At 54.7% G+C, this 13,017-nt stretch overlaps 2 pseudogenes; both read right to left on the bottom strand.

The window, feature by feature from the left end:
• Positions 1–4,314: 4,314 nt before the first annotated feature.
• Positions 4,315–4,564, bottom strand: LOC116494054 (annotated as a pseudogene).
• A 6,781-nt stretch (positions 4,565–11,345) lies between these two features.
• Positions 11,346–11,595, bottom strand: LOC116494065 (annotated as a pseudogene).
• Positions 11,596–13,017: the final 1,422 nt, after the last annotated feature.

Here is a 13,017-nt window from a genome sequence, read left to right as displayed (position 1 = left end):
ATGGAGAAGAAGCCGCAAGACATGAAGACACTGCCTCACCGTGGGGTGCAGCAGGCAGAGAGAATGCAGCTGCCAGCCGTGCCGCCTTTGCCAAGGCAGACAGCGACTCAGGCAGCAGCACCCAAGCAAGTGCCTGCAGCACAGTCATCATCGTCTCAAAGGGCCACTTGCAAGCTGCCCCCTCTGCAAGCAGCAGCCTCTGCATCTTCAGGGGGAGGAAGGCCAAAGGCGTCAGGCAAAGAGGCCCGCAGCCACCAAGAGCTTTTGCCACCTCTTCCCTGCATCTCTGGCAACAGGGACAGGGCAGTGAGGGCAGAGAGGCGGGAACGTGGCCCACACAGCCCGGTGGCCCCTGACGAGGATGTGGAGTACTCAGTACAGTCCTTCGTCTCCACAATCGTAAGAAACGCTCTACCCTGCTACGAGGGAGCCAGCAGCAAGGCAAGGCTTTCTCCCTCAAGCAGAGGTCCCAGGACCAAAGGCCCCAGAACACCACCTCTCGCAATAGCAGAGGCCCAAAACTGGAAGAGCCGGCACTTGTCCAAAAGCAGCCTTGCATCCCCAGCTGAAGAAATGGAAGACCCAGTAAAGGCCTTCATTTCCGCTACCATTAGAAATGCCCTAGCCTGGAACCAGGGAGCCATGAGGGAGGCAAGGCTTTCTCCCGCGGGCAGACCTCCAAGGAGCAAAGGACACAGAACACCACCTCAGCCCGCAACAGGACCCCAGAATTTAAAGAAGAGCCGGCACCCTGCCCCACACAGCCCTGCAGACTCTTGCACGGCACTGCAGGACACAGCACAGTCCCGCGTGTCTGAAGTGCTGGCAAAAACGCCAAAAAGCTGGGAACACGGCCAACGACCAGCAGCACTGCGGGACCTGGCACACACGGGGTGCAAAGTGACAGCAGCAAGAGCAGTTGAGGTGCAGGCAGACATGGAGAGGAGGTGAATCACTGCTCTGCCAGGGCCTGATTCCCGGGTATGTGCAGGTAAAACGGCTGCCCGGAAAGACCCTGCACCAGCTAGCCCAGGCCAGGGTGAGAAGCAAAAACAACAGAGAGAGAAAAACGTCAAACCCAGGCAGGGGACAGGCAAGGATATGCAAAGCCTGGGCCGCAGCACGAAAGAAAGCAGTCCTGTGGGATGGGATGAAGATGAGGAGATCGTCATCCTCAACTCCTGCATCAACCCCAGGTTCCCCAGCCTCTGCACAGACCCACAGAACGTTCCCCAGAAAGAGGGCAGCTCAGCCAGCAGTGTGGACAGGGAGGCTGCAGCACAAGAAGCAGAACACCCAACAAGCGCCTCTCCTGGCTCACTGCAAACCACGGACACTGCCCCATCAGCTGCTCCCCTGGCAGAATGTCCAGGGGAAGAGAGGCACAGCACGCCTCTCACCGCAACAGCACCGGCACAGAGCAGGCCAGCAAGACCTCCAGCAGCCCCTGCTCTGGAAGATGAGGGACACAGAACGCCTCCCCTGACACGTGGGGCTCCACAAGGCCATCAGCCTGTCCCAGCCCCAGTGAGCACAGCTCTGTGGTGATGGTAGAGGCAGGGACGTGCCCGACACGCCTCCAATGCCTGTGATGAAGATCTGCTTGAAACAGTCAAGACTGTTGTTTCCGTAGTCCTACGCCGTGCTGTAGCCATGAGCCAGGGAGCCCCACGCAAGGCACCAAGTGCTCCCTCGGCCTCAGGACCCAGCGTGCCTCCTCCCACAGCAGAGCCTGCAGACTCTGCATCCTCAGTGCCTGTGACAAAGGTCTGCGTGAAACAGCCCAGAAGCACCAGCCACAACCAGTGATCGGGGGGGATGCAGAAGCCCCTCACAAATGATGGTGACAAGCAGGCCCCCACAAAGTGAGAGGCCACGGCACATAGCATGGAACCCCCAGAACTTGGAGAAAAGTGGCGCTGCTCTCTCCAGAGAGCAGGCTTCTTTCAGCAGGAAGGCAAAGAAAGGCCTCTTGCATCTAGATACCGCCCACCATCGCTGGCAGCCGTGCTGGGGACAGCCCAAGGCCTCAGCCAGCTTGTGGCACGGGCAGAAAGCAGAACTGCAAAATGGCCGCCAGGGCTGCCAGAGGGTGGGGCTGGAGCCGCCCTATCAGGGAGCAGCTTTTCTCTCTCTCTCCCTGCACTCAGGGAGCTTCCTTCCTGTAGGGCCACAACTGAGCTGAGCAACCCAGCACTGAGAATAAAATTCTCTCGTTTCTGTCCCATACAAGCCTCGAGTACATCCCACAAAGTGCGTGCGGTGATTCATATGGGTGTGGGAAGAAAATTCTAGAATTGCCAGTTATTTCTTTATTACATCATGAAAAGAAATAAGAAAGAAGCAATGTACAGTCTACAGAAGAGCTGGGATGGAATGGGATGGGATGGGATGGGATGGGATGGGATGGGATGGGATGGGATGGGATGGGATGAAGAGGAAGATGTTGTCATCCTCAACTCCTGGATTAAGCCCAGGTTCCCCAGCCTCTGCGAGGAACCACAAGCCTTTCCCCACAAATAGGGCAGCTCATCCAGCAGCGTGGGCAGGGAGGCCTGAGTGGCACCATCAACAGCATCTTGCTGCTTCTTCTCTGACATGTCCGCATTCTTGATGCCTGCCTTTCAGACAGTCATGGTTGCCTCTGGGACTCCGCTCACGCCACCACTCCTCCGCTTTTGGGGGATTTGCTTCCAGGGCCTGGGAAAGTTGGGGATGCAGTACCTCTGGGTTAGGTTTTCGGCTCTGGGTTTGCCTTGTCCCCTGCAGGGGCAGGCGTCTGCCCCTGAGCTCACAGCCCAGGAGCGGCTGCTGCACTCGCGGCTGCCCCTGCCCGGGGTCCTGCCACTGCTTCTGGAACCTTCCTGCAGCCTCTGGCAGCTGGCGCCTGCTTGGCAGCCTGGGATCTGCGGGCCATGCTCGCCCGTGGAAATGAAAATTTTTATAAAGGAAAAGAAATTTGTTAAACAGGTCCTAACCCTCGTGAACCCATGTTGGCTGGCAGAAATGACTTCACTGTCCCCCAGGTGCTCTTCAATAACTTCAAGGATAATCTTGTCCATAATTTTAGCAGGCACTGACCTGAGACTGAGGAGCCTCTAATTACCGGGGTATTCTTTTGTGCCCTTCTGGAAAATTGGTACAACATTTGCCAGCTGCCACTCTACTGGGACCTCTCCAGATTGCCAAGACCATTGAAAAATAACTGAGAGAGGTCCCGCGATGATGTCAGCCAGCTCTCCAAGCACTCTGGGATGAATCCCATCCGGATGCATGGACTTGTATGGATCCAAATCTTTTAATTTCAACATTTTAAATCGGGGCTTGGCGTTTGGGCCCCTCGCTACAAGAAGGACATGGAGGTGCTTGAGCGGGTCCAGAGAAGGGCAATGAAGCTGATGAGGGGCCTGGAGAACAAGTCCTACGAGGAGCGGCTGAGGGAGCTGGGCTTGTTCAACCTGGAGAAAAGGAGGCTCAGGGGCGACCTTATCGCTCTCTACAGGTACCTCAAAGGAGGCTGTAGCGAGGTGAGGGTTGGTCTGTTCTCCCACGTGCCTGGGGACAGGACGAGGGGGAATGGGCTAAAGTTGCGCCAGGGGAGTTTTAGGTTGGATCTTAGGAAGAACTTCTTTATCGAAAGGGTTGTTAGACATTGGAACAGGCTGCCCAGGGAAGTGGTGGAGTCACCATCCCTGGAAGTCTTTAAAAGACGTTTAGATGTAGAGCTTAGGGATATGGTTTAGTGGGGACTGTTAGCATTAGGTCAGAGGTTGGACTCGATGATCTTGAGGTCTCTTCCAACCTAGAAATGTTGTGATTCTGTGATTCTGTTTATTTTCCAAATCCAATTTCCAAGAGGCATCAGCAGAAAAAGAAAGTGTTCGGGCTTTGTGACAGCATAGCCATGTTTCTTAGTGTATCCAGCAATACAAGAAAATAAAAAGAGGAGATGTTTGGAACAGGAAGAACAAAACACCGTCGGTACTCACATAGCACAAGCTGAAATGTGGCAACACTGTAGATGGCTAGAGAACTCTGAAAGACCAAACTCCTCCAACAGCTCTACTAGCAAAGATGTAACCTTTAAGAAAAAATAAATAAATAAATACAAGGAAGACTTTTTTTATTATTATTATTATTATTTTTTGTATTTTTCCTTTTTATATCCACAATGTAACACCTTCTGCTATAGCAAAATCCCTGCCATTGCCCTTGAAGACCAAGGTTTGTTTCCTCAGGAAGGCTGAAGTAACCAGCCATAGGAGCCAGCAAAGTCCTGTAACCAGATGCAAGTGTCAGTAAGAGTCCATGGTTCTAACCAGACTCGAAAAGAATAGCAACTTGGCTGAGCTTGAAGTAGGTGAAGTGCGTGCTCTCAGGAGTCACGTAGCTGCCGCAGTTCCTTCCTGTGATGCAGTGCCAAGTGGGATTCTATTGCTTGTCAAATTCCTTCCCGATGTGCGCAGCAATGCCTGCCCTTCTCGATGTGCTTCACCAAGGCCTGAGTGGCGCAATCAACAGCATCTTGCTGCTCCTCCTCTGACATGTCTGCATTCTTGATGACTGCCTTTCAGACTGTGGCGGTTGCCTCCGGGGCTCCGCTTGTGACGCCACTGCTCCGCTTTTGGGGGATTTGCTTCCAGGACCTGGGAAAGTTGGGGATGCAATCTCCCACCACATGCACGGGCACTTTGCAGCGAACAGGGAACACAGCCAATACCAGCAGCCCTGGGGGACGTGGCACACACAGGGTGCACAGTGACACCAACAAGAGCAGTGGAGGTCCAGACAGTCATGGAGAGCAGGTGGACCACTGCTTTGCCAGGATCCCCAGGAACGTGAAGGAACAACGGCTGGCGGCAGAGCCCCTGCCCCAGCCAGCCCACGCAGGGGCACCAAATGCTCCCTCGGCCACAGGGCCCAGGGTGCCTCAACCCACAGCATGAGCCTGCAGACTCTGCATCCTCAGCCTCTGCCTTGGCTGGAGGCCCTGTGGGGGAGGCCAGCGAAGCCCCTCTCACTGCAGCAGCAGCAGAGGAAGAACGAAAAGAAGTGGCTTCTCCTTTGGCTGGAGGCCCTGTGCGCGAAGTCAGCAAAGACCCTCTCGGTCCAGGAGCAGCGCCGCAAGAAGGAGCAGTGGCTTCTCCCTGGGCTGGACGACCTGGGGCGGAAGCCAGTGAAGCCCCTCATGGTCCAGCAGCAGCACCAGAGGAAGAAGAAGTGGCTTCTCCTTTGACTGCAGAGCCGCTCCGGGAGGACAGCACAGATCTTCTCAGCCCAGCAGCAGCTGCGGAAACAGGAGCAGTGGCTTCTCCCTTGGTTCCTGGGCACCAGGTTAGCACAGCGTGCGTGGTGGGCACGAGGCCCTCGGGGAGCTCTGCAGCACCCACAGAAGCATCACAGGGAGGCACAGGACAGCGCCCCAGTGTGAGAAAAGTCTCAATATTGTTTTCAGTCAGGGTCTTCTGTGAAGCTGTTTTATTCACGGTTGCAATGGCGGGCCTCCTGCGAGCAGGAGCGCACACGAAGAGTATGCCATAACCTTTTCTTCCCTATTACCCGACACCTGACTCATGGTGACGCTGTTTCCTCATGGGCTGTGTGCTACGGGTTTACAAACTCCTTGACGCCTTTCAATAGCACATACATGTATGTACAATTTTATCTCACCAACCTTTAATTTCTCCTTTTCCTTTTCTTCCTTTCTCGTGACTAGAGGGCCCGTGATTTTTCTTTTTCTACTAATTTTGCGCAGCTCATCCTGGTTGTCTTAGCTATCCTCCTTATTCTGGGACAGCGGGACCTTCCCTTTATCTGCTTAATGTCCTCCCCACTGCTTTGCTACTGCCATGCCTGCACAATCCCTTTTGAATATGCAAGGTTAGCAGAGTTTTCCACTGCAAAAACACCAGCCACTGCAAAAACACAGCTTTGTTTCTCACAATGCCCCCCTCTTCTTTTCTCACTCCTATTGCTGTTTCTGCACTTCTACACGTCCTCCGTTCTTGAGCTTTTCCAACATTAGGGCCCAATGGTTTTCTTCCAAAGTCAGGGGGATGCCAGATATGCAATGCCTTTATCATTGTAACACCAACAAACAGCTGTTTGAGCCAATTCCAGTCAGGTAACCGCAAAGTCAGTTTCTCCCAAATGTTTCTAAATCCCCTGGAAGCGTCATCTTGAGCCACTCTGAGTAGGATTGCTTTCTTTCCCAAAGATTTTGGAGATCAGTCACGTTCGCCCCTTTTGATCTACATACATAGAGCAACTAGCCTGGGCTGCCCACTCGCTCTCAGCAGAGCAGCTCTGTCAGGAGGCAGCAGCTCCCCTGGGTGCCCGTTGGAGTTCTTGGTCAGAGGACCTGGAGCATAGCATGGAGCAGCGGAATAAGGATCACTCCCAGCCCGCTGAAGGACAGGAGCAGCGCTAGGTGACGCTCAGGGAGCGAGACAGGGACAGCAGTGATACGGGATGGCACTGAGAGCACCAGGATGAGGAGAACAGTGCTGGAGCAAGCCGGCCAGCTGGCCCTGAGCCCCTCGGACCTGGACACAGTTGTTCCCAAAGCTGGGGTTTCTCCATGAAGAGCCCACCCCCAGGACAGCCAAAGCCCACGTGGCCCTGGCAGTTCTGTGCCCAGAGGCACAAAGAGCAGCGTGGCCTAATTCAACCTCGCTGTGCGCAGCCAGGAGCTGCCTCCACCGTCCCTCCATGCGGACAGGCTGTCAGTGTGGTCATGCCCAGAGAGCGTGCGTCACACTGGCACCTGCCACACGGAGTCGGGAGCCCCAGGAGAGTGCAGACGAGTATCTTTGGCAGCCCTGGCACCCTCCGACGAGCAGACGGCACTTGCTGGAGGAGAGAGGCAGGGCAAGCTGAGCCCTGCTCGTCGTGGTCAGATGCCAGGGCGTGCAGGGGGCCGCTTAAGGGCAGCTCACAGCAGCACTTCTAGGGGGTACACTGAGCGGAATGGCAGAAATGGCCAAAGTAACTTGGCCTTTCTCCTCGCTTCTCTTGCAGATGGAGAAGAAGCCGCAAGACATGAAGACACTGCCTCACCGTGGGGTGCAGCAGGCAGAGAGAATGCAGCTGCCAGCCGTGCCGCCTTTGCCAAGGCAGACAGCGACTCAGGCAGCAGCACCCAAGCAAGTGCCTGCAGCACAGTCATCATCGTCTCAAAGGGCCACTTGCAAGCTGCCCCCTCTGCAAGCAGCAGCCTCTGCATCTTCAGGGGGAGGAAGGCCAAAGGCGTCAGGCAAAGAGGCCCGCAGCCACCAAGAGCTTTTGCCACCTCTTCCCTGCATCTCTGGCAACAGGGACAGGGCAGTGAGGGCAGAGAGGCGGGAACGTGGCCCACACAGCCCGGTGGCCCCTGACGAGGATGTGGAGTACTCAGTACAGTCCTTCGTCTCCACAATCGTAAGAAACGCTCTACCCTGCTACGAGGGAGCCAGCAGCAAGGCAAGGCTTTCTCCCTCAAGCAGAGGTCCCAGGACCAAAGGCCCCAGAACACCACCTCTCGCAATAGCAGAGGCCCAAAACTGGAAGAGCCGGCACTTGTCCAAAAGCAGCCTTGCATCCCCAGCTGAAGAAATGGAAGACCCAGTAAAGGCCTTCATTTCCGCTACCATTAGAAATGCCCTAGCCTGGAACCAGGGAGCCATGAGGGAGGCAAGGCTTTCTCCCGCGGGCAGACCTCCAAGGAGCAAAGGACACAGAACACCACCTCAGCCCGCAACAGGACCCCAGAATTTAAAGAAGAGCCGGCACCCTGCCCCACACAGCCCTGCAGACTCTTGCACGGCACTGCAGGACACAGCACAGTCCCGCGTGTCTGAAGTGCTGGCAAAAACGCCAAAAAGCTGGGAACACGGCCAACGACCAGCAGCACTGCGGGACCTGGCACACACGGGGTGCAAAGTGACAGCAGCAAGAGCAGTTGAGGTGCAGGCAGACATGGAGAGGAGGTGAATCACTGCTCTGCCAGGGCCTGATTCCCGGGTATGTGCAGGTAAAACGGCTGCCCGGAAAGACCCTGCACCAGCTAGCCCAGGCCAGGGTGAGAAGCAAAAACAACAGAGAGAGAAAAAACGTCAAGCCCAGGCAGGGGACAGGCAAGGATATGCAAAGCCTGGGCCGCAGCACGAAAGAAAGCAGTCCTGTGGGATGGGATGAAGATGAGGAGATCGTCATCCTCAACTCCTGCATCAACCCCAGGTTCCCCAGCCTCTGCACAGACCCACAGAACGTTCCCCAGAAAGAGGGCAGCTCAGCCAGCAGTGTGGACAGGGAGGCTGCAGCACAAGAAGCAGAACACCCAACAAGCGCCTCTCCTGGCTCACTGCAAACCACGGACACTGCCCCATCAGCTGCTCCCCTGGCAGAATGTCCAGGGGAAGAGAGGCACAGCACGCCTCTCACCGCAACAGCACCGGCACAGAGCAGGCCAGCAAGACCTCCAGCAGCCCCTGCTCTGGAAGATGAGGGACACAGAACGCCTCCCCTGACACGTGGGGCTCCACAAGGCCATCAGCCTGTCCCAGCCCCAGTGAGCACAGCTCTGTGGTGATGGTAGAGGCAGGGACGTGCCCGACACGCCTCCAATGCCTGTGATGAAGATCTGCTTGAAACAGTCAAGACTGTTGTTTCCGTAGTCCTACGCCGTGCTGTAGCCATGAGCCAGGGAGCCCCACGCAAGGCACCAAGTGCTCCCTCGGCCTCAGGACCCAGCATGCCTCCTCCCACAGCAGAGCCTGCAGACTCTGCATCCTCAGTGCCTGTGACAAAGGTCTGCGTGAAACAGCCCAGAAGCACCAGCCACAACCAGTGATCGGGGGGGATGCAGAAGCCCCTCACAAATGATGGTGACAAGCAGGCCCCCACAAAGTGAGAGGCCACGGCACATAGCATGGAACCCCCAGAACTTGGAGAAAAGTGGCGCTGCTCTCTCCAGAGAGCAGGCTTCTTTCAGCAGGAAGGCAAAGAAAGGCCTCTTGCATCTAGATACCGCCCACCATCGCTGGCAGCCGTGCTGGGGACAGCCCAAGGCCTCAGCCAGCTTGTGGCACGGGCAGAAAGCAGAACTGCAAAATGGCCGCCAGGGCTGCCAGAGGGTGGGGCTGGAGCCGCCCTATCAGGGAGCAGCTTTTCTCTCTCTCTCCCTGCACTCAGGGAGCTTCCTTCCTGTAGGGCCACAACTGAGCTGAGCAACCCAGCACTGAGAATAAAATTCTCTCGTTTCTGTCCCATACAAGCCTCGAGTACATCCCACAAAGTGTGTGCGGTGATCCATTTGGGTGTGGGAAGAAAATTCTAGAATTGCCAGTTATTTCTTTATTACATCATGAAAAGAAATAAGAAAGAAGCAATGTACAGTCTACAGAAGAGCTGGGATGGAATGGGATGGGATGGGATGGGATGGGATGGGATGGGATGGGATGGGATGGGATGGGATGGGATGGGATGAAGAGGAAGATGTTGTCATCCTCAACTCCTGGATTAAGCCCAGGTTCCCCAGCCTCTGCGAGGAACCACAAGCCTTTCCCCACAAATAGGGCAGCTCATCCAGCAGCGTGGGCAGGGAGGCCTGAGTGGCACCATCAACAGCATCTTGCTGCTTCTTCTCTGACATGTCCGCATTCTTGATGCCTGCCTTTCAGACAGTCATGGTTGCCTCTGGGACTCCGCTCACGCCACCACTCCTCCGCTTTTGGGGGATTTGCTTCCAGGGCCTGGGAAAGTTGGGGATGCAGTACCTCTGGGTTAGGTTTTCGGCTCTGGGTTTGCCTTGTCCCCTGCAGGGGCAGGCGTCTGCCCCTGAGCTCACAGCCCAGGAGCGGCTGCTGCACTCGCGGCTGCCCCTGCCCGGGGTCCTGCCACTGCTTCTGGAACCTTCCTGCAGCCTCTGGCAGCTGGCGCCTGCTTGGCAGCCTGGGATCTGCGGGCCATGCTCGCCCGTGGAAATGAAAATTTTTATAAAGGAAAAGAAATTTGTTAAACAGGTCCTAACCCTCGTGAACCCATGTTGGCTGGCAGAAATGACTTCACTGTCCCCCAGGTGCTCTTCAATAACTTCAAGGATAATCTTGTCCATAATTTTAGCAGGCACTGACCTGAGACTGAGGAGCCTCTAATTACCGGGGTATTCTTTTGTGCCCTTCTGGAAAATTGGTACAACATTTGCCAGCTGCCACTCTACTGGGACCTCTCCAGATTGCCAAGACCATTGAAAAATAACTGAGAGAGGTCCCGCGATGATGTCAGCCAGCTCTCCAAGCACTCTGGGATGAATCCCATCCGGATGCATGGACTTGTATGGATCCAAATCTTTTAATTTCAACATTTTAAATCGGGGCTTGGCGTTTGGGCCCCTCGCTACAAGAAGGACATGGAGGTGCTTGAGCGGGTCCAGAGAAGGGCAATGAAGCTGATGAGGGGCCTGGAGAACAAGTCCTACGAGGAGCGGCTGAGGGAGCTGGGCTTGTTCAACCTGGAGAAAAGGAGGCTCAGGGGCGACCTTATCGCTCTCTACAGGTACCTCAAAGGAGGCTGTAGCGAGGTGAGGGTTGGTCTGTTCTCCCACGTGCCTGGGGACAGGACGAGGGGGAATGGGCTAAAGTTGCGCCAGGGGAGTTTTAGGTTGGATCTTAGGAAGAACTTCTTTATCGAAAGGGTTGTTAGACATTGGAACAGGCTGCCCAGGGAAGTGGTGGAGTCACCATCCCTGGAAGTCTTTAAAAGACGTTTAGATGTAGAGCTTAGGGATATGGTTTAGTGGGGACTGTTAGCATTAGGTCAGAGGTTGGACTCGATGATCTTGAGGTCTCTTCCAACCTAGAAATGTTGTGATTCTGTGATTCTGTTTATTTTCCAAATCCAATTTCCAAGAGGCATCAGCAGAAAAAGAAAGTGTTCGGGCTTTGTGACAGCATAGCCATGTTTCTTAGTGTATCCAGCAATACAAGAAAATAAAAAGAGGAGATGTTTGGAACAGGAAGAACAAAACACCGTCGGTACTCACATAGCACAAGCTGAAATGAGGCAACACTGTAGATGGCTAGAGAACTCTGAAAGACCAAACTCCTCCAACAGCTCTACTAGCAAAGATGTAACCTTTAAGAAAAAATAAATAAATAAATACAAGGAAGACTTTTTTTATTATTATTATTATTATTTTTTGTATTTTTCCTTTTTATATCCACAATGTAACACCTTCTGCTATAGCAAAATCCCTGCCATTGCCCTTGAAGACCAAGGTTTGTTTCCTCAGGAAGGCTGAAGTAACCAGCCATAGGAGCCAGCAAAGTCCTGTAACCAGATGCAAGTGTCAGTAAGAGTCCATGGTTCTAACCAGACTCGAAAAGAATAGCAACTTGGCTGAGCTTGAAGTAGGTGAAGTGCGTGCTCTCAGGAGTCACGTAGCTGCCGCAGTTCCTTCCTGTGATGCAGTGCCAAGTGGGATTCTATTGCTTGTCAAATTCCTTCCCGATGTGCGCAGCAATGCCTGCCCTTCTCGATGTGCTTCACCAAGGCCTGAGTGGCGCAATCAACAGCATCTTGCTGCTCCTCCTCTGACATGTCTGCATTCTTGATGACTGCCTTTCAGACTGTGGCGGTTGCCTCCGGGGCTCCGCTTGTGACGCCACTGCTCCGCTTTTGGGGGATTTGCTTCCAGGACCTGGGAAAGTTGGGGATGCAATCTCCCACCACATGCACGGGCACTTTGCAGCGAACAGGGAACACAGCCAATACCAGCAGCCCTGGGGGACGTGGCACACACAGGGTGCACAGTGACACCAACAAGAGCAGTGGAGGTCCAGACAGTCATGGAGAGCAGGTGGACCACTGCTTTGCCAGGATCCCCAGGAACGTGAAGGAACAACGGCTGGCGGCAGAGCCCCTGCCCCAGCCAGCCCACGCAGGGGCACCAAATGCTCCCTCGGCCACAGGGCCCAGGGTGCCTCAACCCACAGCATGAGCCTGCAGACTCTGCATCCTCAGCCTCTGCCTTGGCTGGAGGCCCTGTGGGGGAGGCCAGCGAAGCCCCTCTCACTGCAGCAGCAGCAGAGGAAGAACGAAAAGAAGTGGCTTCTCCTTTGGCTGGAGGCCCTGTGCGCGAAGTCAGCAAAGACCCTCTCGGTCCAGGAGCAGCGCCGCAAGAAGGAGCAGTGGCTTCTCCCTGGGCTGGACGACCTGGGGCGGAAGCCAGTGAAGCCCCTCATGGTCCAGCAGCAGCACCAGAGGAAGAAGAAGTGGCTTCTCCTTTGACTGCAGAGCCGCTCCGGGAGGACAGCACAGATCTTCTCAGCCCAGCAGCAGCTGCGGAAACAGGAGCAGTGGCTTCTCCCTTGGTTCCTGGGCACCAGGTTAGCACAGCGTGCGTGGTGGGCACGAGGCCCTCGGGGAGCTCTGCAGCACCCACAGAAGCATCACAGGGAGGCACAGGACAGCGCCCCAGTGTGAGAAAAGTCTCAATATTGTTTTCAGTCAGGGTCTTCTGTGAAGCTATTTTATTCACGGTTGCAATGGCGGGCCTCCTGCGAGCAGGAGCGCACACGAAGAGTATGCCATAACCTTTTCTTCCCTATTACCCGACACCTGACTCATGATGACGCTGTTTCCTCATGGGCTGTGTGCTACGGGTTTACAAACTCCTTGACGCCTTTCAATAGCACATACATGTATGTACAATTTTATCTCACCAACCTTTAATTTCTCCTTTTCCTTTTCTTCCTTTCTCGTGACTAGAGGGCCCGTGATTTTTCTTTTTCTACTAATTTTGCGCAGCTCATCCTGGTTGTCTTAGCTATCCTCCTTATTCTGGGACAGCGGGACCTTCCCTTTATCTGCTTAATGTCCTCCCCACTGCTTTGCTACTGCCATGCCTGCACAATCCCTTTTGAATATGCAAGGTTAGCAGAGTTTTCCACTGCAAAAACACCAGCCACTGCAAAAACACAGCTTTGTTTCTCACAATGCCCCCCTCTTCTTTTCTCACTCCTATTGCTGTTTCTGCAC

This window comes from Aythya fuligula, chromosome 1 (assembly GCF_009819795.1).
Source record: "Aythya fuligula isolate bAytFul2 chromosome 1, bAytFul2.pri, whole genome shotgun sequence".
NCBI classification, from domain to species: domain Eukaryota; kingdom Metazoa; phylum Chordata; class Aves; order Anseriformes; family Anatidae; genus Aythya; species Aythya fuligula.
This window is presented reverse-complemented; position numbering and strand designations above follow the sequence as displayed.